The sequence below is a fragment of the Pelodiscus sinensis genome, chromosome 9 (assembly GCF_052426305.1).
Source record: "Pelodiscus sinensis isolate ZL-2025 chromosome 9, ASM5242630v1, whole genome shotgun sequence".
NCBI classification, from domain to species: domain Eukaryota; kingdom Metazoa; phylum Chordata; order Testudines; family Trionychidae; genus Pelodiscus; species Pelodiscus sinensis.
Window position 1 is genome coordinate 55,992,005 of NC_143060.1, and position 27,568 is coordinate 56,019,572.

Below are 27,568 nucleotides of genomic sequence, written 5' to 3' on the forward strand. Positions count from 1 at the left end.
GACAATCTTCACCTGCTGAATTGTGATAACAGGTTGATTTCTTTCCCTCTGAGACTTCTCTATGAAAACCCATCCATCAAAGTATGTCTAATTAAGAAACTAAAGTAAGGATGTGTTTGAATGAGATAGCTATGATTCTCAAAGGACTGGGGAATGGTATCAGTACTTCAGACATATCAAATTAGTTAATGATTTGGGAATCTTTATTCTGCAAGAGCATGTATTAAAAAAAAAAGAATTCCATTAAAGCTCAACAGCATGGAGAAAGGAGAACATTTACACTACATGTAATTTTAAGAGTCTGTTTTACCTGAACGGAGTACTAAACACTTAGGGGGGAGTTCTTTTGTACATTTGGTATGTTGTTTTACACTGAGTACAGACTACAGTCTTCAGTATCTCTTGAGCTAGTCACCCAAACTAAATACTGCAAGTGTACAAGCTAATATGGTAAGCTGTTATAGATTGTTCAGTTGGGCTAGTCGACATGCAGATGGCTTGAAATGTATTTCCCAGCTGGCAAGCAGGCATTGTTTGAATGGGTAGATGGGAAAATAAGGTTGGCAGACTCCACACCGTGAAGAATGGAGGCTACATCTAGACTACGGGAGTTTTCCAGGATACTGGAGGTATCTCAGAAAAACTCCCCCACGTCCAGGGAACACGTCTGCTCTTCCGTGCTTTTTTTGTGGAAGAGCAGATGTGCTCTTTCAGAAGCCCTGTCTTTCTTGTTCCACAAGGAAGAAGGACTCTTCTGAAAGAGGAGATTTTTCTGACATTTGGCCCAGCGTAGACAGGCCACATTTCGGAAAAGCCTCTTATGAAAAAACTATCGGAAAAAGATATACAAATTGCATTCCGCAATTTGCGTATCTTATTCCAGTAGATGATTGTAGTGTAGACATAGCCTGAGTCAGTGGGAGAACAGCTCTGCACTGACCTTACCACATAGAAGACACTGTTGTTAGTATGTTGACTTCAGCTATGGTATTTGCGTAGTTGAAGTTGCGTATCTTAGCCCCACAGGAGGGCTTAGTATAGAGTAGGCCTTGGTGGAAAAAAAATTACCTGAAGGGAAGTTAATTATCTGAACACACACAAATCTGAACGTAATTTATTCACAGACTGCTGGCCTGAACTGAAAAGTCAATTTGCGGGAAAAGAAGAGCGGTTCTCATGAAGTTTCCGACCCATTTTGAAGACTCAAGAGGTTTAGGTATTTCAGCTTTTGCTTCAATTTGAGTATCTGCAATTTGGTCTGTCACCCAAACTGTATGTGAATAGTAAACTTTTACTCATATTTACTGGTTTAAAATAAGGGTTTGATGGTTATTGGCTAACTTAAATCAAAAGTTGTAATTCAAAATAATTCCCTTTTATGAGAAAAAATTCTTGTCTCCCTTTACAAGATCTCTGAATCCAGATCCAGACTACAGAAGGGAGTACTTGTTTTGTCAACCATTTCAATGGAAACGTGTAGCTAGCCTTAGAAATAGATTTGCAATAACAGTTGAAGAATCAGCATAGAAGAGTAATTAACTCAATTTAGAAGTAAACACAAAACTCACCGTGTCTAACATTAATTTATAATGTCCCTATGATTGATAAACTAACTGAAAGTGGTTTCGATAGCTTTAGCAAACACCAGTCATTTTGGATTCACTGCATCTTCAATTTTAGGCATCTGTTATCATCCCTACTAAAGTTATTCAGTCAAGTAATTAGAAAAAAAAAAAGTCTATTATGCACACTTTTACCCTGGTCATGCCAACTAATTTAAAAATAGCAAGGAATTGGAATTTTGTTCCCAATCTCTATGCACCATGTACAATATTTCTATAACACAATTTAATCCACCATCTTTCCTTTTTAATGAACACTGATGGATGCTTTCTACTCTAAAATCCCATTTCCAACCTCTAGCAAATGAAGTTGCAAGGGTGGCAGAGATTAACTTTGTAACAAGATAACAGTAGTGAAGTGAAATCAGATTATCACAGAAGGTGCACACTACAGCAGAGGCTGGTATATTTGATCTTAATTTATGAAAACCCTTTCCACTCCCTGTGTCAGCAAGATGTAGGCTATGCACCTTTTATCCCAGTGCAGGAAGTGCTAATGGTCCACCATGTCAAAAAAAAATAAACCACACTCTGAAGGAAGGGCCTAAAAAGACTCAATAAAAGACAGAAATGCTGTGTACACTCCAGCCATTTGCCCTGATCTGGAGTTCTGGGCCTCTGTAGGCCTTTCCCCATGTTTCTCTTTTCTCCCCCCATGACCCAAAAATCTAGCTTTTAATCAACCAGTCTCAGCTAGGAGGCATTTGATCCAAGGTCAGGCTAAACCCAAATCCGCATGAAGAGAAAGCTGCCCATGAAGGAGGGATCTTTCTCCCACTCCCCTCAAAAAAAGACTGTTGGTTTTATGGGCTTTTCTCCTTTGATGGCATAGTAAACAGCTTTTTTGGGACCTGTGAGAGACACAGAATGTTGAATGTACTGTTATGCCCAGTCTCCTAGGGTCTTTATTTTATCCAGTGGGTAATAAAAGAGTACGGGGTGAGTCCCAGCATTAGTCATAAACAACAATGATGCTGGAAACTCTATTTGAATCATGTCCCAGAATGGTAGCAACTGAACATTGTGAGACTTACACAAACAGATCATAGAAAGGTAGAATCATAGGGTTGGAAGAAACCTCAGAAGGTCATCGAGTCCAACCCCTTGCTAAAAGCAGGACCAAACCCAACTAAATCATCCCAGCCAGGACTAAACCCCTCTAGGGATGGAGATTCTACCACATGGGAGGGTAATAATTTTTGATGGGGGCCACTCTAAGATTTTGGAAAGTGGTTGAAGGCCGCACACTTCCATGTTATTAATGCAGGAGGCGCTGGGTCTGGGATGGAGGAAGGAGCTTGGGGTGTAGGAAGGAGAATGGAATCTGGCAGGAAGTTTGGGTAAAGGAGGCAGTTGTGACCTAGGGAAGGGAAATGGGGTGCAGGTTTTGTGATATGACCTAGGGCAGGAGGGGATTGTGATCTTGGGCAGGAGATTGGAGTGCCAGATCTGGGCGGGAGTATGGGTACATATGGAATAGCAGGGCAGGAGAGGGAGGCACAGAGTTGGGAAAGGGAGAGCCTGGGGTGCCAGAGGTTCTAGCCAGGAGACTTACCAGTTAGCAGCCAAACCATCCTGCTTGCAGAGCTTAAAATGTTTCTGCCTGCTCGGCCATGCACTTGAGTGAGTGAGCAAGGGGGCTGCCAGTTATTCAAACAGGCAGCTCCCATTGGCCAGTTTCTGACAAGAAAGTGGCCAATAGGATTGTGGTGGGGGTGTGAGAAGCATCTGAATCTTCCCCCCTCCCCTCCAGACTCAAAGAGAAAGCACCCCTCAGCTGTAAGCAGGGGAGCAATGTCTCATCCGACCTGTACTTCCATCCTCTCCTCCTGACTGGAACATAGAGCATCTCTATTAATAGACCCTCTCCAATAGATGTCTCTGTCCGATCCATGTGCTCCTCTGCACCTGTCGGCTTTCCCCCAGCCCTTAGTTGAAAAACTGTTCTGCAACCTTTTTAATGTTGAGTGCCAGCAGTCTGGTTCCATTTTGGTTTAGGTGGAGCCCATCCTTCCTGTATAGGCTCCCCCTATCCCAAAGGTTCCCCTAGTTCCTAAGAAATCTAAACCCCCCTCCTCTCTACACTGTCTCATCCACACATTGAGACACTGAAGCTCTGCCTGCCTACCTGGCCCTGCACGTGGAACTGGAAGCATTTCAGAGAATGCTACCATAGAGATCCTGGATTTCAATCTCTTACTCAGCAGCTTAAATTTGGCCTCCAGAACCTCTCTCCTACCCTTCCCTATGTCATTGGCAGGACTCACCAAGCGGCGGCGAGCCCTGCTCACCAGCCACACAGTTCTGCGTTCTGCGCTGGCTCTTCCGGGTTGTAATCTACTCGCCATGGTATAAAGGTATAGCTCGAGAATGCCGGGGGGTTATCAGGAAGGCGAAAGCGCAAATGGAATTGTGACTAGCTAAGGATGTGCAGGATAACAAGAAAGGTTTCTACAGGCATGTTAACAAGAAGAAGGTGATCAGAGAGGGTGTGCGGCCCCTAATGGATGAAGGAGGTAACCTAGTGACAGATGATGTGGGGAAAGCTGAAGTACTCAATGCTTTCTTTGCCTCTGTCTTCACGGACAAGGTCGGCTCCTGGACTTCTGCGCTAAGTGACGCAAGATGGGATGAAGATGGACAGCCCGTGGTGGGTAAAGAACATGTTAGGAACTATTTAGAAAAGCTAAACGTACACAAATCCATGGGTCCGGACTTAGTGCATCCGAGGGTACTGAGGGAGTTTGGCAAATGTCATTGTGGAGCCTTTGGCTATTATCTTTGAAAAGTCGTGGAGATCGGGAGAAATCCCTGATGACTGGAAAAAGGCAAATGTAGTGCCCATCTTCAAAAAAGGGAAGAAGGAGGATCCAGGGAACTAGAGGCCGGTCAGTCTTACCTCGGTACCTGGAAAAATCATGGAAGGGATCCTTAAGGAATCCATTTTGAGACACTTGGATGAGAGGAAAGTGATTAGGAATAGTCAGCATGGATTCACAAAGGGCAAGTCGTGCCTGACCAATCTGATTAGCTTCTATGATGAAGTAACTGGCTCGATGGACATGGGGAAGTCAGTGGATGTTATATACCTTGACTTTAGCAAGGCTTTTGATACGGTCTCCCACAATATTCTTGCCAGCAAGTTAAGGGATTGTGGATTGGATAAATGGACGGTAAGATGGATAGAAAGATGGCTAGAAGGCCGGGCCCAGCGGGTAGTGATCAATGGCTCGATGTCAGGATGGCGGTCGGTTTCTAGCAGAGTGCCCCAAGGTTCGGTTCTAGGACCGGTTTTGTTCAATATCTTTATTAATGATCTGGATGAGGGGATGGATTGCATCCTCAGCAAGTTTGTGGATAACACTAAGCTGGGGGGAGAGGTAGATACGCTTAAGGGCAGAGATAGGGTACAGAATGACTTAGACAAATTGGAGGATTGGGCCACAAGAAATCTGATGAGGTTCAACAAGGACAAGTTCTGAGTCCTGCACTTGGGATGGAAGAATCCGAAGCATAGTTACAAGCTGAGGACCAACCGGTTAAGTAGTAGTTCTGCAGAAAAGGACCTGGTGGTTACAGTGGATGAGAAGCTAGATATGAGTCAACAGTGTGCCCTTTTAGCCAAGAAGGCTAATGGCATATTAGGTTGCATTAAGAGGAACATTGCCAGCAGATCCAGAGATGTCATCATTCCCCTTTATTCGGCTTTGGTGAGGCCGCATCTGGAGTATTGTGTCCAGTTCTGGGCCCCCCACTACAAAAAGGATGTGGACACATTGGAGAGGGTCCAGTGGAGGGAAACCAAAATGATTAGGGGGCTGGAGCATATGACTAATGAGGAGAGGCTGAGGGATTTGGGTCTGTTTAGTCTGCAGAAGCGAAGAGTGAGGGGGGATTTGATAGCAGCCTTCAACTTCCTGAAGGGAGGTTCCAAAGAGGATGGAGAGAGGCTGTTCTCAGTAGTGACAGATGGCAGAACAAGGAGCAATGGTCTCAAGTTGTGGTGGGAGAGGTCCAGGTTGGATATTAGAAAAAATTATTTCACTAGGAGGGTGGTGAAGCACTGGAATGGGTTACCTCGGGAAGTAGTGGAGTCTCCATCCCTAGAGGTGTTTAAGTCTCAGCTTGACAAAGCCCTGGCTGGGTTGATTTAGTTGGAATTGGTCCTGCCTAGAGCAGGGGGCTGGACTTGATGACCTTCTGAGGTCTCTTCCAGTTCTATGATTCTATGATTCTAGATTATGTTATTTGTCGAGCCCTGGTCATTGGTACCTACATGTACCACAACCACTGGCTCCTCCCCAGCATTACACATACGTCTAGATAGATGTCTCAAGAGATCCACAACCTTTGCACCCAAGCAGGTAAGTCAACATATGGTTTTCCTGGTCATCACAAACCCAGCTATCTATGCAGTCTTTGGGGCCAGGAGCTCCTTGCACCAAATGCACACATACGCCAACTGTCCATAGAGCAAGTAAACATACATGCTACATTTGGTGCAATAAACAGTATAGACCCACTCTGCTGTTGGGCTTCTGCCTGAATTCTCTTCTACGGCTAATTCGGTTATTAAGAGGCTTTTTATTTAAATCAGGTTTTCTTCGTTTTAGTTTAGTTTAAAAGTTTTAAAGAATGGCAAGTGTACCTAGTCCCCTTCCAACTCCCCTTCTAAACTCCCTCACAAAACTCCCTGTTAGTTTTCCCTGTTCACAAAGCTCCTTGGTCGCTTACTAATAGGCTGTATAAAGCCTTGGCCTTTCTGACAGCCTCACCCCCTGGCTAAGAATCCCTGCTTGGAATTCTTCCATCCCAAGTGCAGGACTCTGCATGTCTTCTTGTTGAACCTCATCAGATTTCTTTTGGCTCAATCCTCCAATTTGTCTAGGTGTCTCTGGACCCCATCCCTGCTCTCCAGCGTATTGATCTCCACCCCCAGCTTATAGACTCCACACAATCTGTGACTTTTCAGAGGGTACTATCCATCCCATCACCAAGATCATTAATGTAGATGTTGAACAAACCCAGCCACAGAACTGATCAGTATCCTGCTTATTATTGGCTGCCAGCTGGACATCAAGCTGTTGATCACTGTCTGTTGAGCCCAGTGATCTGGACAGCTTTCTATCCACCTTACAATCCATTCATCCAAGCCTTACTTCTTTGCCTTGCTAGCAAGAATACAGTAGGAGACCATATCAAAAGGTTTGATATATCAAATGCAGCATAAATGTAGGTCTTTGCTAAATCAACCTCTGAAATATGACAATGGACCTTTTTAAGCAGAGCAGCTTCTGGTGAAGCATGTGATTAAGATCCGTAGACACATGCTAAAATGCTGTGTGGAACAGTTATTATTTGTTTTCCTTTTTAAATGGCCATTTCTAAAGCGGGTGAGCCTAAGAGACCTAGTAGGCCATTTACATTAAAGCTACTTTACATCACTTTGCTCCTTTAAACTGGCAAAGCAATATGAAGTGGCTTTTGTGTAAATAAAATCAGGTCAGTGTATGGTTGTCATCTGAAGATTGTACTTATGATTATAAGAATGTGTCCTGCTCTGAATATTATCCATCTTTTTTCCTAAGAGTGGACCCAGACAGAAGATTGCAGCAATGGTAAACTATGCACAAACTTCAATGAATGAGTGAACTCTGACGAGATCCCCAGCGAGTAACCATACGTCTCAGAAGCCAGAAATGTTGTTGATTCACATGAGGAATATGCTCTCTGAAGGAAAAGTAACAGAAGAGATCAGTTTGTCCACTAACTCCATAATTCCAGCTATCCTGGTAGTCAGACAAGACATTTTTCTATTAGTTTTCCTTCCCACCTTGATGGTCTTTTACTCTTTTGCTGTGATATAATTGTACACTTACAAAATTCAGATCTTGCTGTACAAATTTCAATGTTTTGAAGTTTTGAAAATGAGTTAGAGCCCTAACTATGGGTATGTCTACACTACAGCACTAATTCGAACTAACTTAATTCGAATTAGTTAATTCGAACTAAGCTAATTTGAATTAGCGCAACTAGACTTAAAAACTAGTTCGAATTAGCGTTTTGCTAATTCAAACTAGCATGTCCACACAGAGTGGACCCTGAACAGAGGTTAAGGATGGCCGGAAGCAGTGCTGGCAGGGCATCAGATGAGGATGCAGAGCGTGGAGCTGCTGTCCTAGGCTAGCCGAGGGCTGTGCTTAAAGGGACCCGACCCCCACCCCGGACAGACAGTTCTCAGGGTTCCCCGCTTGCAAAGCAGTCCTGGCTTGGAGTGCCCTGAGTGCCCACACGCGGAACATCACAGCACTCGGCCATCAGCCCGGCTGCACTTGCCACAGGCTGCCATCTGGGGGGAGGGGCCAATCGGGGGGCTGCAGGAGAACTTCCGCCCCCAGAAGCCCGCAGAGCCAGCCCAGTCCTCCCCATCGGGGGAGCGTACCCCATTCCTCCCTCACCTCCTTTCACTTACCCTTCCCTAGCCCCCCTTCCTGATGTACAAAATAAAGAAAACGTGTGTTCAAAAATAGAATCCCTCTTTATTGAACAAAACTGGGGGAGACTGGGAAAAAGAGGTGGGAGAGGGGAAGAGAGAGGGTGGGAGAGGGGAGGGCAACTAAAATGATCAGGGGTTGGGAACAGGTCCCATATGAAGAGAGGCTAAAGAGAATGGGACTTTTCAGCTTAGAGAAGAGGAGACGGAGTGGGGAAATGATAGAGGTCTATAAAAGCAAGAGTGGTGTGGAGAGGGTGTATAAAGAAAAGTTCTCCATTAGTTCCCATAATAGAAGGACTAGAGGACAACAAAGGAAAGGAATGGGTAGCAGGCTTCAAACTAGTAACAAAGTTGTTCTTCACAAAGCAAAGAGTCAACCTGTGGAACTCCTTGCTGCAGGAGGCTGTGAAGGCTAGAACTAGAACAGAGTTTAAAGAGAAGTGAGATAAAGTCATGGAGGTTGGGTCCATGGAGTGGTATTAGCCAGGGGGTAGAAATGGTGTCCCTGCCCAAAGTTTGTGGAAGGCTGGAGATGGATGGCACGAGACAAATGGCTTGGTCACTGTCTTTGGTCCATCCCCTCCAGGGTACCTAGGGTTGGCTGCTGTCGGCAGACAGGCTACTGGACTAGATAGACCTTTGGTCTGACCCAGTACGGCCATTCTAAGCTCAGGGCTCAGGGTTGGGGGGTCTCAGTGAACCACCTTGATTTTCATGCAAACCTGCTCCTGGGTGGCCAGGTTGGCAGCTCTCCTGCCCTAGACGGCCACTTTCCTGTTCCTAGTGCGGAGTTCGTGGACGAGGTCCACGATGTCTGCACTAGACCAGGCGGGTGCCCGCCTCTTGCGGTCCTGGCCAGGCTCCCAAGAGCCGCCAGCCTGGTCCCGGGAAGAGGCGGAGGGTTGGGGGGCATCGGGTGGCTGGCTCATGGCGTGCCAGGTGCAGGGTCTGCTGGCTGGGTGCTGGCAGGCTTGCACCTGGCACGGGCACCGTAGCCAGCCCGTGCCCCTTTAAGGGGTCCGGGGCCGGGAGGGGGGCAATAGAGTTTCCCTGGTGGTGCCCAGAGTGGCCACCAGGGAAAGCTGGGAGGGCTAGCCTCCCACTAGTTCGAATTAAGGGGCTACACAGCCCTTAATTCAAACTAGTAAGTTCGAACTAGGCTTAATCCTCGTAAAATGAGGTTTACCTAGTTCGAACTAAGCGCTCCGCTAGTTCGAATTAAGTTTGAACTAGCGAAGCGCTAGTGTAGCACCTATGAAAGTTAATTCAAACTAACGTCCGTTAGTTCAAATTAACTTTGTAGTGTAGACATACCCTAAAGGACTTCCAGGGTGTGTTCTAGACAGTAGGGCTTAACTCAAAATAAACTACACAAATTGAGCTACATCAATTGCGTAGCGTATTTTGAAATAGTTTATTTCGAAATAGAGCACTCTTCTTCCAGCTTCCCTTACTTCTCATACAATGAGGGTTACAGGAGTCAGCTTAAGAAGTCCTCCAGCTTGACAGTATTTCAACTTTATTTTGAAATAGCTGCCTGCTGTGTAGACACAGACTAAGTTATTTCAAAATAATGCTAGTTATTTCGAAATAATGTTGCTTTGTAGACATACACTCATTGAGTAGCTCTGCAAATCTGTGGATATCCACAGCTCAATTTTTTCAGATGAAGATATAAAATTTTGCAGGTCTCTAGCAATGAGATTTGGTAGTCTGTGTGTCAGAAACACTTTCTTAAAATGTGACTTAGGCACTTTTGAAAGTTCTACCTCTCAATCATAAAGAAAATAAGGACACAAGAACAGTACAGAAACATTCTTAATGGTAATTTACTCCAAAATAACCTACAAGATTATACATATTTTCCATTAAATAAAAATATATTGTATTGGTTGGGATTTCCAAACGGGCTTAAGCCCTTTAGACCTCTTTGAAAATTCAAGTTAGTGTGTGTCCTTCTCTTGTTTTATTTCCTAATTTCTAAGTTATGTTTCATTGAAGATTTGAAAAGGGAAAATAATCTCCTTTAAATCTTCTGGAATAAGACATTGTCATATATATATATATATAAGAATTTATACTGAATTATGTGTTTTTAGACACTTGTGGAAGTTATTAACTAAGCACAACTTTCTGTCATGCCTGAATGGCAGAAAGTGGCATAGTCAGATGTATGACAGTTTTGAATGATTTCTTCTTTCCTTTGCTGTTTATAAACATGGTAACAAAATTTGTTTTGCCAAGGGCAAACATTGCCTCTGGAAAGAAATTTAGCTATCATGAGAAAAAAATCACACACAGTATTTTGGGAAGTATCTGCAGAATTTCCATTATCCAAAGGTACATTACACATATCGCCAAGGTTACATGGTCTCCAAGGCACATTATTAAATATCTGCAAGGTTTCCATTTTCCTGACAGAAACAATTACAAATGCCATGCAAGAATAATTTCATACAGAAGCGAGGCAGGCATCAGAAAGTCTCTTAGGTAACAGTTGCAAATATCTATGCTAATGTTAGAGTTCAACTTTTATAAAGAAAGCCAAGTGGTGTGCCACAAAAATAAGTTTTATGCTTTTGCACCAAGGCATAATGCAAGCATGGCATGAACTGTATACTGCAAAGTCTTGTAAACTCTTTAAACATGAAATAGTTTCAGATCCTAACCATTCCCCCATTCCCTATTTTGTCTCTAGTTCAACAGGTTGGCGATGTTTTGCCAGATATTCTTTGAAGATTGCAAAACTCCACAGTGGCATTTTATACAAACAAAAACAGATGGAAAGGGAAGTTTTGTTCCATTATGCCTGGAAATCCAAAGAACTGATTAAATTGCTCTAGCCTGCTCTTCGCTTACTTTGCCTTTGGTTTATAGTCATAAAAATAGTCAATATTACTTTCCTCCAATAAGTTTTCCCCCTTAAAAAGAAACAGTTAAAGCTGATTTACTTTTTGCATTATAGCATTAGCTAAATAAAACTATTTCATCTCAATTTCTATTTTGCTTTGATTGTATAATGCACCCAAGTTTGTGCCTTCGTTTCTAATTTTGCTATAGACAGCCATAGTACACGGTGATACCTGTATGTGTTTCACCCCTTCACTTGGCTGTTTCTCATTCTTCAGGCATAGCAACCAAGTGGAACATTTCTTTATTGAAACGCATAAGGAAGGAAGCAAGGAAGATATATAACCAAGGGCTAGTTGTAATTCATTTGTTCAGGTTACCAGCCCCCTTATGCAAATGGAATTATTTGAAAGTGGGGAGGCAAAAGGTGTGTTCAGAGCTGATAAAGATCCCATTATATCTGCTTAAAGAAAGAGTAGATGAAGAGCCTCAACTGTGATTTGTTTCAAAGGTTTCACAAATTCTTATTGTGTTTTGTTATACCCAGCTGAATCCTCATTTCTTTTTAAACTATTTTCCTTAATGCCTCAATTTAGCAAGACACCAAAGCACTGAGGTTGGTAAAACAAACAAACAATCAAACAAACAAAAACTCAGCTTTTTTCTTCATGGGAACACACTGGTTTTGATTAAAGTCATTAAGACGCTACTAGGTCAAGAATGGAATTCCGGGTCAACATAAGAGAAACTCATCACAGAATAGCCAAGAGCACAGTTGTTAGGGCTTTGGTAGACCCTAATTTGAATCTAGTCTCCAAATCAGGTAGATAGGAGACTTGAGTCTGAGTCCCCCACAGTCCCAGGGTGAATCTACACAGCTCCCTTACCTCAAAATAAGCTACACAATTTGCACAACTTAGTTTGAAATTTGGTGTTGTGTCAAAATAAAGCACTATTCCGACAAAATCCTTAACCCTAATGCACAGGGTTACAGGAATGCCAGAATAACATGCTCATTATTTATTTTGAAATATATTTTGAAATAACAGGCTCATTTAAAGACACAGGATTGCTATTTTGGGATACTTCCAGTATCCCGAAATAGCCCCTCTATCTAGATGTAGCCCTGGTGAATACCCTATCTACCTAGTTATTTCAAATCCTGGTATCAGTGTCTCTCATCAGAAGTCAAAGCAAATGTTGAAAGCTTTAAATATTGTAGGAGACTGAACTCTTGTTTTCCAGTAAGTCCTACTAAGCACATACCAAACTTCAAGGATGCAGGCAGTCCCTTTGACTTCAGTAGGGGTCCTTATAGGCTTGGAGTTAGGTACATGCACATTACTGAACTGGGGTCCAAAATCGAAAAGCTTCTGCCTTCAATTCTTCAAGTCAAATAGTGACTACCAAATCCTGCCCTTCTGCATTAATATAGGACAGGAGTGAAAGTGGCCTGTTTTCTCCCTTCCCTCAGAGCAGCAGTACCCCTGAACAGAGCACTGTCTAGGCATATCAGGTCCATGCTTCTAAGGATCATGTATTTTTCAGCCAGAGGCTATAGCCAGACTTCTATTCAACTTGAAGGCATATTACTATTTATAGCACTATCCAGCTCACTGGTGACCGGCTCCTGCTGGAAGAAGCAGCCAGGGATGCCCTGTTATGAGAGCTGCCAGTACACCCCCTGGAATCATGCACAGTCTAAGGGGTTGAACTTCTCTGAGCTTCATTCTTACTCCCATGCACAAGCAGGACCTGGCACCATTCAATGTAAATTCACACACACTAACCAGAAGTACTTAACTACATCACCATTCCCACACTGAAACAAGTTATTTAGTGGGACAAAGTGGTAATCCTGTTATCTCAGGGTAACTTGGTAAATATGAGTGTGTCTAGACTACATCCTTCTGTTACCAGAGGGATGTAAATTAGACATACCGAAATTGCTAATGAAGCGGGGATTTAAATATCCCGCACTTCATTACAATAAAAAAGGCCACCGCTTTTTGCCGATGCGGCACTTTGTCTGCAAAAAGTGGCAGTCTAGACAGGGATCAGTCGACAAGGAAAGCCTTTTCCAACCCCTTATGCCTCGTGCAACGAGGTTTACAGGATAGGTAGGAAAAGGCTTTCCTTGTCGACCGATCCCCATCTAAACTGCCGCTTTTTGCCAGCAAAGTGCCACATGGGCAAAAAGCGGCAGCCATTTTTATTCTAACAGAGGGATGTAGTCTAGACATACCCCAAATGTTACACTCTGCCTATGAAAAAGCTATGTCAGAAGAATTATTTAACACAGTAGCTTGTGAATCAGCCAGCGTTAGTCAAAATCTAGCTGGTACCTTCTGAGCTGTTGTGGTATTTAAAGATTTCAGGGCATCTTTTTCCAAACCTCAAAGGCCTTTTTATGCTCCCAGTATTTTACTCAATGGCTAGGTCTACACTACAAGGTTTTTGCGCAAAACCCGGTGAAGTGTCCACACCTCAAGAGCGTTTTTGTGCAAGAAAATTGATGGAACAGAGGACTTTTGCTGGTACAGTTATTCCTCTCCCTATGAGGAATAACTCCTTTTTGCTCTACAGCTCTTGCATGAAAAGGCAGGTGTGCACGCTCCGGAGGGGGTTTTGCAGAAGAAAGCCCTATCAGAAAAGGCCATCTGTGAATGGCCATCAGAACTTTCTTGTGTAAGAGTGTCCATGCAGTGTGCGTGCTCTCTTGTGCAAAAGCACATCACTTTTGTGTTGAACTTTGTGGTCTGCATGCACTTTTGCTCAAGATGTTTTTGCACAAGAACTCGTCTGCAAACAGCTTCTTGTGCAAAAACCTTGCAGTGTAGACTAAGCCCATGTGTGGATATTCTGCAGAGGTTTCTTGTGCAAAAACAGCCTATCAGAAAAAGCACAGGTACTCTGATGGCCATTCTGTTAATGGCAATCAGAGCTTTCTTGCACAAGAGCGTCTGTGCAGTGTGGATGCTCTCTTGTGCAAAAGCACATCACTTTTGCAATGCACTTTTGAGGTGTGGATGCATTTTTGCACAGGATGTTTTTACAGAAGATCTCTTCCACAAAAAGCTTCTTGCGCAAAAACCCTGCAGTGTAGACAAAGCCAATGTGTTTTGTTTCTACATTTAGGTTTATAAGACAATTTAGCAGCCTGTGAATAGCCCCTGTAGTGCAGCCTGGGCGAGACAGTAAGACCCGGCTTCTTTTTATGCTGACAGCCTCTGTGTGAGATCGGATCAACCCCACTGTGGCAACCCTGAATTCGGGGGATGGAGAGGTGGCAGCTGGAGTTCAGGGCTGACTCCAACTTCCACCCTCTCCCGGTCCGGCTGGAGGCTGGGGTGCAGCTGCAAGCTGGGCAGACCCCAGAGCTACAAAACCCCCCAGAGCTGCAGGGGCAGTTGCCGATGAGGGCCGACCCCTAGAGTTAGGCCTCTCCACTTACTGGAGGTGAGCAGATGGAAACCGAGGCCAGCTCCTGGTGTCCCTTCCCCCATGAGGATCTGCCACAAGAGCTGCATCACACTCACCACTGGCCAGCCCCTGTAAGCTATCCCCACTTTCCAGCGCCCTTCACCTCCAACCGCCATCCCTGACTCTTACACTCTCACCCGCCATCCCTGAGCTGGCCCCCAAACCCAACCCTCTGAATGACTCCTTAACTCCATCCATGCTCATCCAAACACCAATCTCCTGTCCCGAACCCCCCTCCTCACACTGGAACCCTCTGCCCTGAGCCTCCCTCCATGTCCCATCCCTCTGCTTAAGAACACGAGCAAAGCCGGGGACATTGCTCGGTGCTCTACAGAGACTGACTCCCATTCTGGCTATGCTGCAGCAGCTGCTCACAATGCAATGCTACCTGGGACTTGCATAGCAGTTTTAACCCCAGTCCCTTTGCAGCCCGGCCTTGTCAGCCTCCTTCGGAAGCCCCGGGTCCTGAACTTCCCACGAGCTACCATCATGCTCCCAGGAATGGTGAGGACACACCTGATGCACACAGCATGCTGCTCCTGCACACAGCTCAGCCAATTCTCTAGCCTTGGACACCGATGTGGGTGTGATTCATTGTCACCCCAAACTTCCGGGCCCCTCTTGCCCTGCGGGCTGTGAGCTCCTCCTTCCCATCTTGACAAATTCTGTACTTTGGCTGGATGGGGGCAGCACGGCGGGTCCAAGCCAAACCCTGTTCTCATATTCCCCTTCAAGCGCAGATTGGAATGTGTTAAGTGCAGCAGGTAGTAACAAATGATTGGGGGGAGCAAATTTTGCCTTTGCCTCTGGGTGAATAATCCCCCACTACACCTGTCTCAGGAGCATTGTGCTACCCATTTCTGCATCACAGCAATCTACAACTGTGACCTCAAGGCATATTTGGCCCTAGCGGAGAAAAGAAACTCATACATTTCCACATGTGTGTATTCATCTAGGCCTGTCTGTTTCAAGGAATAATGTCCCACCCAGTCAGATATTGATGCATCAAGTCTAGCATCTTACCTCCATTACACAGAATGTTAGTATATACAAGAGGCTGGGGAATAGCACTCATGTCCTCATGGTATGAGCTTTGACTAGTGAAATTCAAATCTAATCATGTGAGTTGGTGGTCAGTTGGAAGTCAGTTCAGGGCATGCAGCACTTGACATGATCAAACTCTGTCTCCATTGGCATATCTGTAAAATGGGTATAACAAGTGCTAGGTGGCTTCATGCATTAAACCCATCTTGATGTTTGATTTAAACAAATATGCCTGTAATGTGCTATATTACCAATATGATATCTTTAAAGCCAATAAAACCAACCTGATAGATTTCTTCAATAGGATATCAAGCCTTGTGGATAAGGGAAAAGTGGTGGATGTGGTATACCTAGACTTTAGTAAGGCATTTGACATAGTCTCACGTGACCTTCTTATCCATAAACTAGGGAAATACAACTTAGACGGGGCTACTATAAGGAGGGTGCATAACTGGCTGGAGAACCATTCTCAGAGAGTAGTTATTAATGATTCACAATCATGCTGGAAGGACATAACAAGTGGGGTTTTGCAGGGGGCTGTTTTGGGACCGGTTCTGTTCAATATCTTCATCAACGATTTAGATGATGGCATAGAGAGTATGCTTAAGTTTGCAAATGATACCAAGCTGGGAGGAATTGCAAGTGCTTTGGAGGACAGGGTCAAAATTCAAAATGATCTGGACAAACTAGAGAAATGTCTGACATAAACAGGAACAAGTTTAATAAGGACAAATGCAAAGTATCCCATTTAGGAAGGGACAATCAGTTTCACACATATAGAATCATAGAATACTAGGACTGAAAGGGACCTCAAGAGGTCATCGAGTCCAGTCCCCTGCCCTCATAGCAGGACTAAATACTGTCTAGACCATCCCTGATAGACATTTATCTAACATACTCTTAAATATCTCCAGAGATGGGGATTCCACAACCTCCCTGGGCAATTTATTCCAGTGTTTAACTACCCTGACAGTTAGAAATTTTTTCCTAAATGTCCAATCTAAACCTCCCTTGCTGCAGTTTAAGCCCATTGCTTCTTGTTCTGTCCTCGGAGGCCAAGATGAACAAGTTTTCTCCTTCCTCTTTATGACACCCTTTTAGATACCTGAAAACAGCTATCATGTCCCCCCTCAATCTTCTCTTTTCTAAACTAAACAAATCCAATTCTTTCAGCCTTCCTTCATAGGTCATGTTCTCTAGACCTTTAATCATTTTTGTTGCTCTTCTCTGGACCCTCTCCAATTTCTCCACATCTTCCTTAAAATGTGGTGCCCAGAACTGAACACAGGCCTAACCAGCGCAGAGTAGAGCGGAAGAATGACTTCTCATGTCTTGCTCACAACACACCTGTTAATGCATCCCAGAAACATGTTTGCTTTTTTTGCAACAGCATCACATTGCTGACTCATATTCAGCTTGTGGTCCACTATAACCCCTAGATACCTTTCTACCATACTCCTTCCTAGACAGTCGCTTCCCATTCTGTATGTGTGAAACTGATTGCTCCTTCCTAAGTGGAGCACTTTGCATTTGTCTTTATTAAACTTCATCTTGTTTACCTCAGACCATTTCTCCAATTTGTCCAGATCATTTTGAATTATGGCCCTATCCTCCAGAGCAGTCGCAACCCCTCCCAGCTTGGTATCATCTGCAAATTTAATAAGCGTAGTTTCTATGCCAATATCTAAATCGTTGATGAAGATATTGAACAGAGCCAGTCCCAAAACAGACCCCTGCGGAACCCCACTTGTTATACCTTTCCATCAGGATTGTGAACCATTAATAACTACTCTCTGAGTACAGTTATCCAGCCAGTTATGCACCCACCTTATAGTAGCCCCATCTAAATTGTATTTTCCTAGTTTATTGATAAGAATATCATGCGAGACCGTATTAAATGCCTTACTAAAGTCTAGGTATACCACATCCACCGCTTCTCCCTTATCCACAAGACTTGTTATCCTATCAAAGAAAGCTATCAGATTGGTTTGATATGATTTGTTCTTCACAAATCCATGCTGGCTGTTCTCTATTACCTTGCTACCCTCCAAGTGTTTACAGATGATTTCCTTAATTTCTTGCTCCATTATCTTCTCTGGCACAGAAGTTAAATTAACTGGTCTGTAGTTTCCTGGGTTGTTCTTATTTCCCTTTTTATAAATGGGCACTATATTTGCCCTTTTCCAGTCTTCTGGAATCTCTCCTGTCTCCCATGATTTTCCAAAGATGATAGCTAGAGGCTCAGATACCTCCTCTATGAGCTCCTTGAGTATTCTAGGATGCATTTCATTAGGCCCTGGTGACTTGCAGGCATCTAACTTTTCTAGGTGATTTTTAACTTGTTCTTTTTTTATTTTATCTTCTAAACCTACCCTCTTCCCACTAGAATGGGAAGTGACTGTCTAAGAAGGAGTACTAAAGAAAGAGATTTAGTGGTCATAGTGGACTACAAGCTAAATATGAGTCAACAGTGAGACACTGTTGCAAAAAAAGCAAACATGATTCTGGGATGCATTAACAGGAGTGTTGTGAGCAAGATATGAGAAGTCATTCTTCTGCTCTACTCCACGCTGATTAGGCCTCACTTGGAGTATTCTGTCCAGTTCTGGGTACCACATTGCAAGAAAGATGTGGAGAAATTGGAGAAGGTCCAGAGAAGAGCAACAAAAATTATTAAAGGTTCAGAAAACATGACCTATGAGGGAAGACTGAAAGAATGGGGCTTGTTTAATTTAGGAAAGAGAAGACTGAGGGGAGACATGATAGTGAGTTGAAAGTACCTAAAAGGATGTGACAAGGAGGAAGGGGAAAATTGTTCTCCTTGACCTCTGATGACCTCTCGAGGTCCCTTCCAGTTCTACATTCTATGATTTTATGATTCTATATATTTGAGAAAATGTGTCTGTCCATCTGTCTTTGAATCTGTTTGTTCAAGAACTCCTCTTAAATGGTAAGAGCCTGGACCACCAAATTTGGTATGAAGCTTCCTCTTGTCATAACTTAAAGCAAGGCCATGGTCTGGGTGTGCTAGGGCAATGGGATTTGCCTGGAATGTGATTGTTTCTCATCAAACAGGAAAGGAGGTGTGATAGCAGGGACTACTATACTCACAAAGGATCAGAGTGGGGCAGCAAGCTCCCCAGTGCTGGGGAGCAGCCACTGGCCAGTAGCATGGCTCCTGCTGCCCTGGGCCATTCCCAGGGAACAAGTAAAAATGGACCCATGCAGCCTCCACTGTCCAAGGCTGGCTCTAGGGAGAAGCCGGTGAGTGGGCTGTGCAGTCCCCACAGCCCTGTGTTGTCCCCAGGAAGCAGTCACTGGCAACCTCAACCCCCTGCCAAGAGTCCCACCCCTTCTCTGAGTCTCCCTTCCTGGAGCCTCCTCACATGTCCCAGCCTCCTGCTCTGATTCTTGCACCCGCACCTCCATAGCCTCCTGCCCTCAACACCCCATTTCCAAGCCCCTGCCCTGACTCCTTCACACACCACACACACACACACCCAACCCCTGCCCTGAAGGATCCAAGCAATGCTGGGTAAGTCTTCTAGTCAGAGTATAAATGCAAAGCATCTAGGCAACTCCACTAGTATGCGAGAAAATCTGAAATCTGGCAGCATTCCAGCCATACACTAATGCATATGTTTTGATGACCCTTGTTATGCAGTCTGGCTCTTGTGTTTTATGTACTGAATAGGTTAAGTTTTCTACTGTGTTAATTATGGACAGTTTGATGCCTTCAGTCTCCATCCATTGTTAATATTCAGCACTGCACTGATAGTAAAATAATTGCTACAGTATGGTGTCTGAGAAGTGACAGATTTTAAAAAAAATTGTCATGTTTAAGTGTCTGACAAGTATTTTATGAAGCATTTGGTTACAGCTGTTTAGTTCACATCAGATGTGGTAATGTATGATGATATCGATCAATATATGATGACTGGCAGTAAATTAGATTAGACTGTATTTCAGGCATTTATACAAACATTTTTCCCAAAATGTACATGTATATAATTAGATAGCTGAAATCCATGCTAGATATTGGTTGACAGGGTAGGTTGTCTATGCTACTGCCTCAATTATTTAGGAACTGTGCCTTGTATATTCTGTGTTCAGACTGCCTACACTATTGTAAAAGTGTTTGTCTGAAGTGTGCCTTGTGAGATATCATTAAAGAAAAAGTCTCAACTTACTGATCAATGGCATGGCAAAATAGTGATAGATATAAGGTATAATAATAACCAACATATATTTCCTGAGTCCAGATAAATCAGAGGAGTGGCTACACAAAGGGTAAACTAGTTGTCAATGAGGCTGAGGCTATTACTTGCTAAGTGGCCATTCTCTGGCAACGAATCTGCCAGGGGAAAAACATTGTAGAAAAAGAAACAGCATAGCGACTTTTTCCATAGCAGGCTTCATGATGCCTTAGAATCATAGAACCATAGAGCTGGAAGAGACCTCAGGAGGTCATCAAGTCCAGCCCCCTGCCCAAGGCAGAACCAATCCCAACTAAATCAACCCAGGCAGGGCTTTGTGAAGCCTTGTTCCCAGCTGAAAATATCTATTATGTCCCCTCAGTCTTCTCTTTTCTAAACTAAAAAAGCACCATTCTTTCAGTCTTCCCTTATAGGTCATGTTTTCTAGACCTTTAATCATTTTTGTTGCTCTTCTCTGGACCTTCTCTGATTTCTCCGATTTTGCCTTGTCCCCAGCTGGAAATGCCTCTCAAAGCAGGGCACTGAATTATAAAAAGGGACAGAACCCTCCCCCCTGCCAAGTAACTCCACTTCTCTCTCTCCCTATGTGTCTTGGACAGGGCATCTCAGACAAAGGAAAACAACAATTGGCCTCCAGGTGGGAGGAGGGGTAACCAGGAATCTGCTTAATTATGTGGTGAGAAATTTCTCTTTAATCTACTATAGCTGGTTGAATTAGGCATTATTAAATGTTTTATCCTTATTTTTCTTATAACAGTTTTTGACATTTATGCCTCCTTACTTATAATCTCTTAAAATCTCTCGGTAGTTAAGCTTATTTTACTGTTCTATCAAATCCAGTGTGTTTAAAATGAAGGATTTGGGTAACAATTTAAATAAATTGGCTTATCATTCCCTTAAAGGAATAATGGACTTAATATATTTGTTTTGTCTAGGAGACGGCTGAAACATACATTTCTGGGGGAATATCCCGGGGTTATTTGGGGGTCACCCTACAGCATTATGAATACTGGTATAACCCAAGGAATGGCCAGCTGGAGCAACATACATATAGATAGGAGTGATGTACATGTGGGAGGTTGTTTGCAAGAAAGGCCAGGTTGGAGGCCACAGCAGCAAGGAACTATAAAGGACACCCCACATGAGTGGACAGTTGTGACACTTCCACTAGTCTGGATTGTACCCTTGTAATTGAAGGCCACCATTCCCTGTAATTGTACTGGGAGCTGCCTGAATGCATGAGTCATTTATAAGGTAATTTTCATGTTAAGATGTTTGAAATTCAGACATTTTCCTCTTCTCAGAGGAAGAAGTTTTAATATTGACAAGACAAAAAATGATAGTTGGACTCAGTGTTTTCATGAAAAAGTGTTTTATTTGGAAATTTCAGTTTCAATCTCATCCTTCTCTTTAACAGATATGGGGTGGAAATATTGCTTTTGGCAACACCTCAGAAGTCAGGTTAGAATATAAAAGAATATTCCAATCTGTAAGTGGTTTACCAGATCCAAATTCTGTTAACACATGAAAAATGACCCATAACTTGATACTATGGACTTCTGAGGATCTGACAGGTAAGGGTTCTTTAGTGTTTAGAATCTCTCAAAGGGTTCTTTAGAGTTTAGAATCTCTCAAAGAGGAAATAACTTATGCCAATTGATGATATCTGAGCCCTATTTATTCTGAAAGAAGCCATCTTGATTTGTATGTGTAACGTAAGAGAAGTTTGGCTGAGAATATAACAAGAGCTTTAACCAAAAGCTTTGCATCACAATTGAGTAAAGAAATTATCCTGTAATTACTACATAGTACAAAGTTTTTGCTAAGCTTAGGAATAACTAAAGTTATGGTTTCTCTTAGAGCAGGTGGGAGAGACTGCTCATACTTGGCTTCACTGAAAGTATTCAATGATCTAGATGTTAGAGTTTAAGAGAGCTTTTTGCAAAATTCAGTTGGGAACTCATCTACACTAGGAGCCTTTCTGACCTTCCATTTTCTTACAGCCTGTCAAAGTACTATTATTTCCAGAGGGAAAGATAAAAGTTTCTTCTGAGGCCATGTCTATGCTAGGAAACTATTTTAAAATTAATAAATTTGACTTAACTCCCAAAAAAACCAAAATCGAACTAGCACATCCATACTACAGAGAAGCCTCGTAAATAGTCTGAGGCAGGCTCTGTTAATGTGGATGAGCTACCTCAGACTTAGAGCCCCAGGAAGCACTGGAGAGTAATTAGTTCAAATTACTCTGGGGAGTTCTTATTTTGAAATAGCAGCACTGGAGTGTCCACACTACAGCTATTTTGAAACAGCTATTCTGGAATGAACGTTACTCCTGATGAAAAGCAGGAGTATAGATTCTGAATTCCATGACCTGTTATTTCAAAATAACGGGCTTGGTAATGTGCTTATAAATTCAATATGGGTGGGGGGAGGTGTTATTTCAAAATAAAGTCCCAGTGCAGACCAAGGCTGAGCAGCAGATTTGCAGCAGAGACAATATGTGGCATCTTTATGGATTCCCTCTTTGACTAAATATAGTTTGAATGAAACTACTGAAATTATTTATCTGATTGGGATGTACATAATTTATTGCTACTTTCACATATATTAGAAATCTTCTCTTTTTTTTAGCCTTTTGCTTAAATTTGTATGCCAGCAGCTTGCCAGCTCTCTCAGATTCCCAATTGGTTAGCTTCAAGTGCAATAAAGCAACCTCAGTCTTTTGAAATAGAAGTTTGTTGATTTCTTATATTAGATTGATGAGGGTTCAGGGTTTCTCTGGGGAGGGAGCAGAAGCATAATCAACAACCAGAGCCTGAATTTCCTTTGCCAAAAGCATCAATTTTGTGCTCTCATAATTTCTTTTCAAAGATAACCTAAGAGAAATGACCTCTGATGAAGGTTTCAAAGACTTCTCGGAGTGTGGTAACTAATAAAGCAGTGGGGGCATCTGATTTAAGAAAATTCTAACTCCTGCTGGATGGAAATAACAAACGATGTATCAAAAAGGGGAGAGGTATTTAATCTCCACATTTCAGTTGGGGATATATACCCTAAAGGCCTAACAGGCACATGCATAGAAACATGGTCAGATATAATAGAAGTAGTTATGCCAAAGTCAGCGTCAAAATCGATCAAGTCTTGTGACACTAAAAATAGTCCAATTTTGAATATGTTCAAATACCTGCAGAAAAAAACCCATAGAAATTATAGTCTTTGTAGTCTTTGGCTGTAGGTTACCTAATCGCCACAAAACTTGTGAATTTAAATCAGCCGCGTATGAAGTACCTGAGAAGTATGAGTGTTTTCATGGGGAGACAGATGATGAAGGGATGGGTCTAAGTTTCATTAAAGTCTGCAGTTATAAAGTAAAAGACACAGATGTGTCATGGGATTCTGTGAATTTTTGTTTATTGCCTCCAATCTGTCTGTGACTTTTACTGGGGGCTAACAGCAGGAGCCTTGTTAGGGTCTGACTGTCAGCCCCCAGGCACCACGCCTGTCCTACTACTGCTTCTGGGTGGAGGCAAACAGCTATGCCAGGCCTGAAGCAAAAGTCAGAGGTCTGTGACTTCTGTGACAGAATTGTACCCATGATGTCATTTGGACAGAACCACTTTTTAAAGCAGAACTGTGCTTCAAAACTAACTCTACTCAGGACTTGTGCACACCTAAAATACTACAGCAGCACAGTTGCATGTCAGCTGTGTTAATAATCTGCCTCCACAAGAGGCAGCAGGTAGGTCAGGGGTGGGGAACCTAAGGCTTGCCTGGATCTGGCCCCTGAGGCCTCGGGGCTCCCCCTCAGCTTGGGGAGCCTGTGCTGGTGCTCTGCCCCTCCCTCCCCCCCCCCCCAGCTGTTCTCTCTGTGGGACTGGAGCACATAAAATCTACTAGCCTGGGCCCGACTGATTTTTCTGTGGGTCAGTGGCCCCTGACTCAAAAAAGTTTCCCTACCTGTAAGCTAGGTAAATGGAAGGATTCTTCTTTCATACTACTGTTATGTCCACAGGAACCTAGGCCAGTGGAACAACACCCCTAACCAAAAGGCTGTGTCTACATTGGTGCGAACTTGCGCCAAAGCGGCCGCTTTTGTGCAATAACATGCTGCCTGTCTACACTGGCGGGGAGTTCTTGTGCAAGAACACTGATGTTCTAATGTGTGAAATCAGTGCTTCTTGTGCAAGAGCTATAATGCTCCCGCTCAGGAATAAGCCCTCTTGCGCAACTGTTCTTGCACAAGAGGCCAGTGTAAACAGGCAGCATGAATTTCTTGTGCAAGAAAGCCTGATGGCTAAAATGGACATCAGAGCTTTCTTGCGCAAGAGACCGTCTACACTGGCACGGATGCCCTTGCGCAAAAGCACATCTCTTACGCAAAGGCACATGCCGGAGTAGACGCTCTCTTGCACAAATACTTTAATGCAAGAACTCTTGTGTTAAAGAGTATTTGCGCAAGATCATGCCAATGTAGACACAGCCACATAGTTTAACAGCCCCTTCCCCCACACACACCACTACCACTTTTCTAGTATCATCAGGCCTCAATGGAAGCAGAGGCAGTGATGCAGGCAAGAATAAAAAACCCTAGAAAATTACTTAACAAGGCACTCTTGCTTAAAATACTGCCACTATTAAGGAGAACAGGGATTATGGAGGAAAATGTTTTAACATGAATGTAGGTAAAAGAGAATGGATTCAGTGTGTGCTAGGGTCTACAAGAAGAAACTTATGAGCTTAGAGAGCTTAAAGAGATTTTGTATTTCAGAGTTACTAGTTTTTCCTCCTGTAGCTGCAGGGCGAGGATCACAAACAATTGAAAGAAACAAACAAGATAGCATGAAAAAAGTCTTAATCTATATTAGAAATGTGATCACACAAACTTTCAAGCTGAAAACACTGAGCATGATCAAATAAAGAAAACAAAGTTTGTCCTCTACCACCACATAGTATGCCTTTCTTATTTAAACACCATTTGCATTCCGCTTTATACTTCTGTTGCATTGGTAGATTTACTGTTACAGATGTCAAAGGTGCAAAAAGTCAAGACCTAAGTGCAATGTCAGACCATTAACCAGTAATAAATCAGCAGTCATTATTAACCTAGATGATTTTGCTCAGCAAAGCATTGTGATTAGTGTCTCTGAAAGAAAGCTAAGATACCAAGCACAATAGCAAGTGTATTTCAGAACTTGATCTGAAATTAACTGATTTCATTAAAACTGATAGCTTTTCAAATTGGATGGATAGGGTACGACTATTAGGCATTCACCTGCCCCCAGTTAAGCCAAGAATTTTCTTTCCTCAGCAAGCAACAAAGCAGCATAATCAAAGGAATAGAGCCCTATCTGAACACCCTTATTTACCCTGATTTCAATGAAACTTGTTGAATCAAGTACAGGTCATTGTAACTAAGTGTGTGCATAATAAAGAGGGACCTTTTGCCGTGCCTGAAGCAGGTATTCCATTGCTTTTTTAAACTAGGAACTTTGTTTGGGGGGTCAAATAGTGATTGACAGTGAAATGTGATATATGTATTCGCATGGATATATGAATTCGCTTATTTCATTCCATATGACAGATTGAGCAATCAATAGGAAGATCCAGAAATCCCTACACAGTCTGATTGTCCATGGAAAGCTAGTTTCACTTCAGTGCACTGAGTCTGAGTTGTTTCATATTTTGTCCTACCCCATTCCTATCTGCTGTCCTTTTGTAACTAAGAAACCACTTATTCTGTCCCAAAGTGGACTTGATTAGGTCCATAATGCAAAGAACAGTGGTTAAAATTAATTCTAAGTAGGTACAAAAGAGAAGACTGACACTACAAAATATGAAAGCATTCAAAAGAAAGCTGGAACTTCTCATTACTTCTCTTCCTTTCCATCTAGGAATGGTTATTAAATGTAGGTTATTTTGCGAAAACCATTCTGTTTGTTTTTTTTTGTTTATGCCTGTGACAATTAGCAGCTGTGCCACACAGAACAATGATTTTTTTAAAAGCAATTTACCCTGACCACAAGCAGAACTCAAACTCCCTTTCACACAGAGCTAAATGGACAGACCCTTCATTGAAATACAAAGTAAATATATACAGTATCTTTAAAAAATAAAACCCAAGTCTATATTCAAAACCAGAAGGTTACATGGCCTTTTTAAGCAAGTGTATAATTAATGGGACACATTTTGAAGAATATAAAAAGTTCTGACAGCAGTTTGCCTTTCTTAGTTTTGAAAATACGCTTTATTCATCCATCATGGACCTATATTTGGAGTATTTTATGCCTGTTCTATACAGTCTCTTAAACAGTAATAGCTGAGGATATTTACAAAAGAACTACACTTTAATAATCTTGGGACTGATTCATGTTTGCAAAAGTGAAAGCCTCAAGTCAAAAGGATGATAATAATAAAGTCTATAGATACTCGTAAACCCCTGCTTATGAGTTTATAGAAAAGTATTCTTTACAAGTTGGAAACAGTATTTGTTTGCTCAAGTTTGCAATATAAAGGTCTTGCAAAGAAGGTCAGACTTGTTCTTTTAAGATGAAAATCTTATAGAGGAAAATCTTTTGAAAGGTGAGAGTTTATAAATCTTACTTTGCACTGCACCATTAAGAATGAACTTGGAATACTGGTAGCAAGTTTTATGTAAAAAGCATACATGATTGGACACAAATTTGTCTTTTTTATATCCTATATAACAGTCATCATCCAATCTCAAATATTATGTTTTATAGCTGTTTTATTTAGATCAGGTACTAATGTAATCTAGTAGATTTGAAGATTAGTAGTTTATTGCCGCTTGCCAGGATTCAGGTTCTACCCCAGTAACCAGCTGGGATCAGGAAGAAAGTGATTTTCACAGTGTAGTGTTGCACTACTAAACCATTAGATTCAATTGTTGATGAAACCGGGGTTTGAGGTTAGATGGACCATCATTCTGTTGTATCATTTCATTCTTTGATTTCAGTCAACCCACTACTTAGGCAGTGCTGTCAATTGACCATGGAATGCCTACAGGATTACTAGAAAAAAGAGAGCATACGACAGAATAGCTGTGCCTTTAGGCCAATTCACCAGCCATGCGTCATGTAACATTCCCACAGCAGCATCAAGATTTCACTGCCTTTTCTTCCATGATGAATTTTATTTCTCTATAACAAAACCATTCAATAGATGATTGTGATGGGGCAAGCGAGCCCCACACTCCGGGGGAGAGCTGCACCGGCAGGAGAGCACAGGCGCGGGCATCCCGGGTCACCGGGGAATGTCGCCCCACACACCGGCAGAAAGCTGCCAAGAACCAGGGCAGGAGGAGGGCACAGGCGTGGGCATCCCGGGTTGCAGATGAACCCCACTAGGGAAGGGATGGCAGAAGGGGGAGGAGTTAGGCGCAGCATGGAGCTCCTGGCGGCCATGTCAACGGTGCGCCACCAGCTTTAAAAATGATAGCCCCCATGCCAGAAGGGGGGAGGTGAGTCTCGGCGGTGGTGGCTCCCAGGAGTACAGGGGAGTTGACTGCGAGGGCTCAGGGGAAGGACCGGAGAGACAGAGCTCTGGAACCTGCAGCTGGGAAGACGCCCAAGTGGACTAATACCCACAACAGCCCCAGTACTACGAGCCTGAGCCAGGATCGGGGGACTCACAGGGGAGTGGGACGAATGGGCCGAGGACCTATTGTGGGGGTAAGAAAAACCATCAGGAGGGTAGGAAGCGGCTCGGAGCAGGGCTTCAGTGCCTGCGGGCTAACGTTATGGGTGGTCACCTTGTCAACCAATAGGGAGAGGATAGCATTGTAATCCCTCCACAGGGCTCCGGGCCGGGACCTGGTGGAGATGGCGGGCCTCTAC

General features: G+C 43.1%; 1 long non-coding RNA gene across 2 annotated transcripts in view; it reads left to right on the top strand.

The window, feature by feature from the left end:
* The window catches only part of LOC142830612 (uncharacterized), a 57,351-nt gene extending 46,120 nt beyond the window's left edge, over positions 1–11,231 (top strand). Inside the window, exons 2-4 of one of the 2 annotated variants that reach the window (XR_012906024.2) lie at positions 1,125–1,216; positions 7,211–7,414; positions 10,817–11,231. This is a non-coding gene — a long non-coding RNA (uncharacterized LOC142830612). The remainder of the gene's footprint in view (positions 1–1,124; positions 1,217–7,210; positions 7,415–10,816) is intronic. The other variant, XR_012906022.2, reaches the window with a different exon arrangement.
* The last annotated feature ends 16,337 nt before the right edge of the window (positions 11,232–27,568 follow it).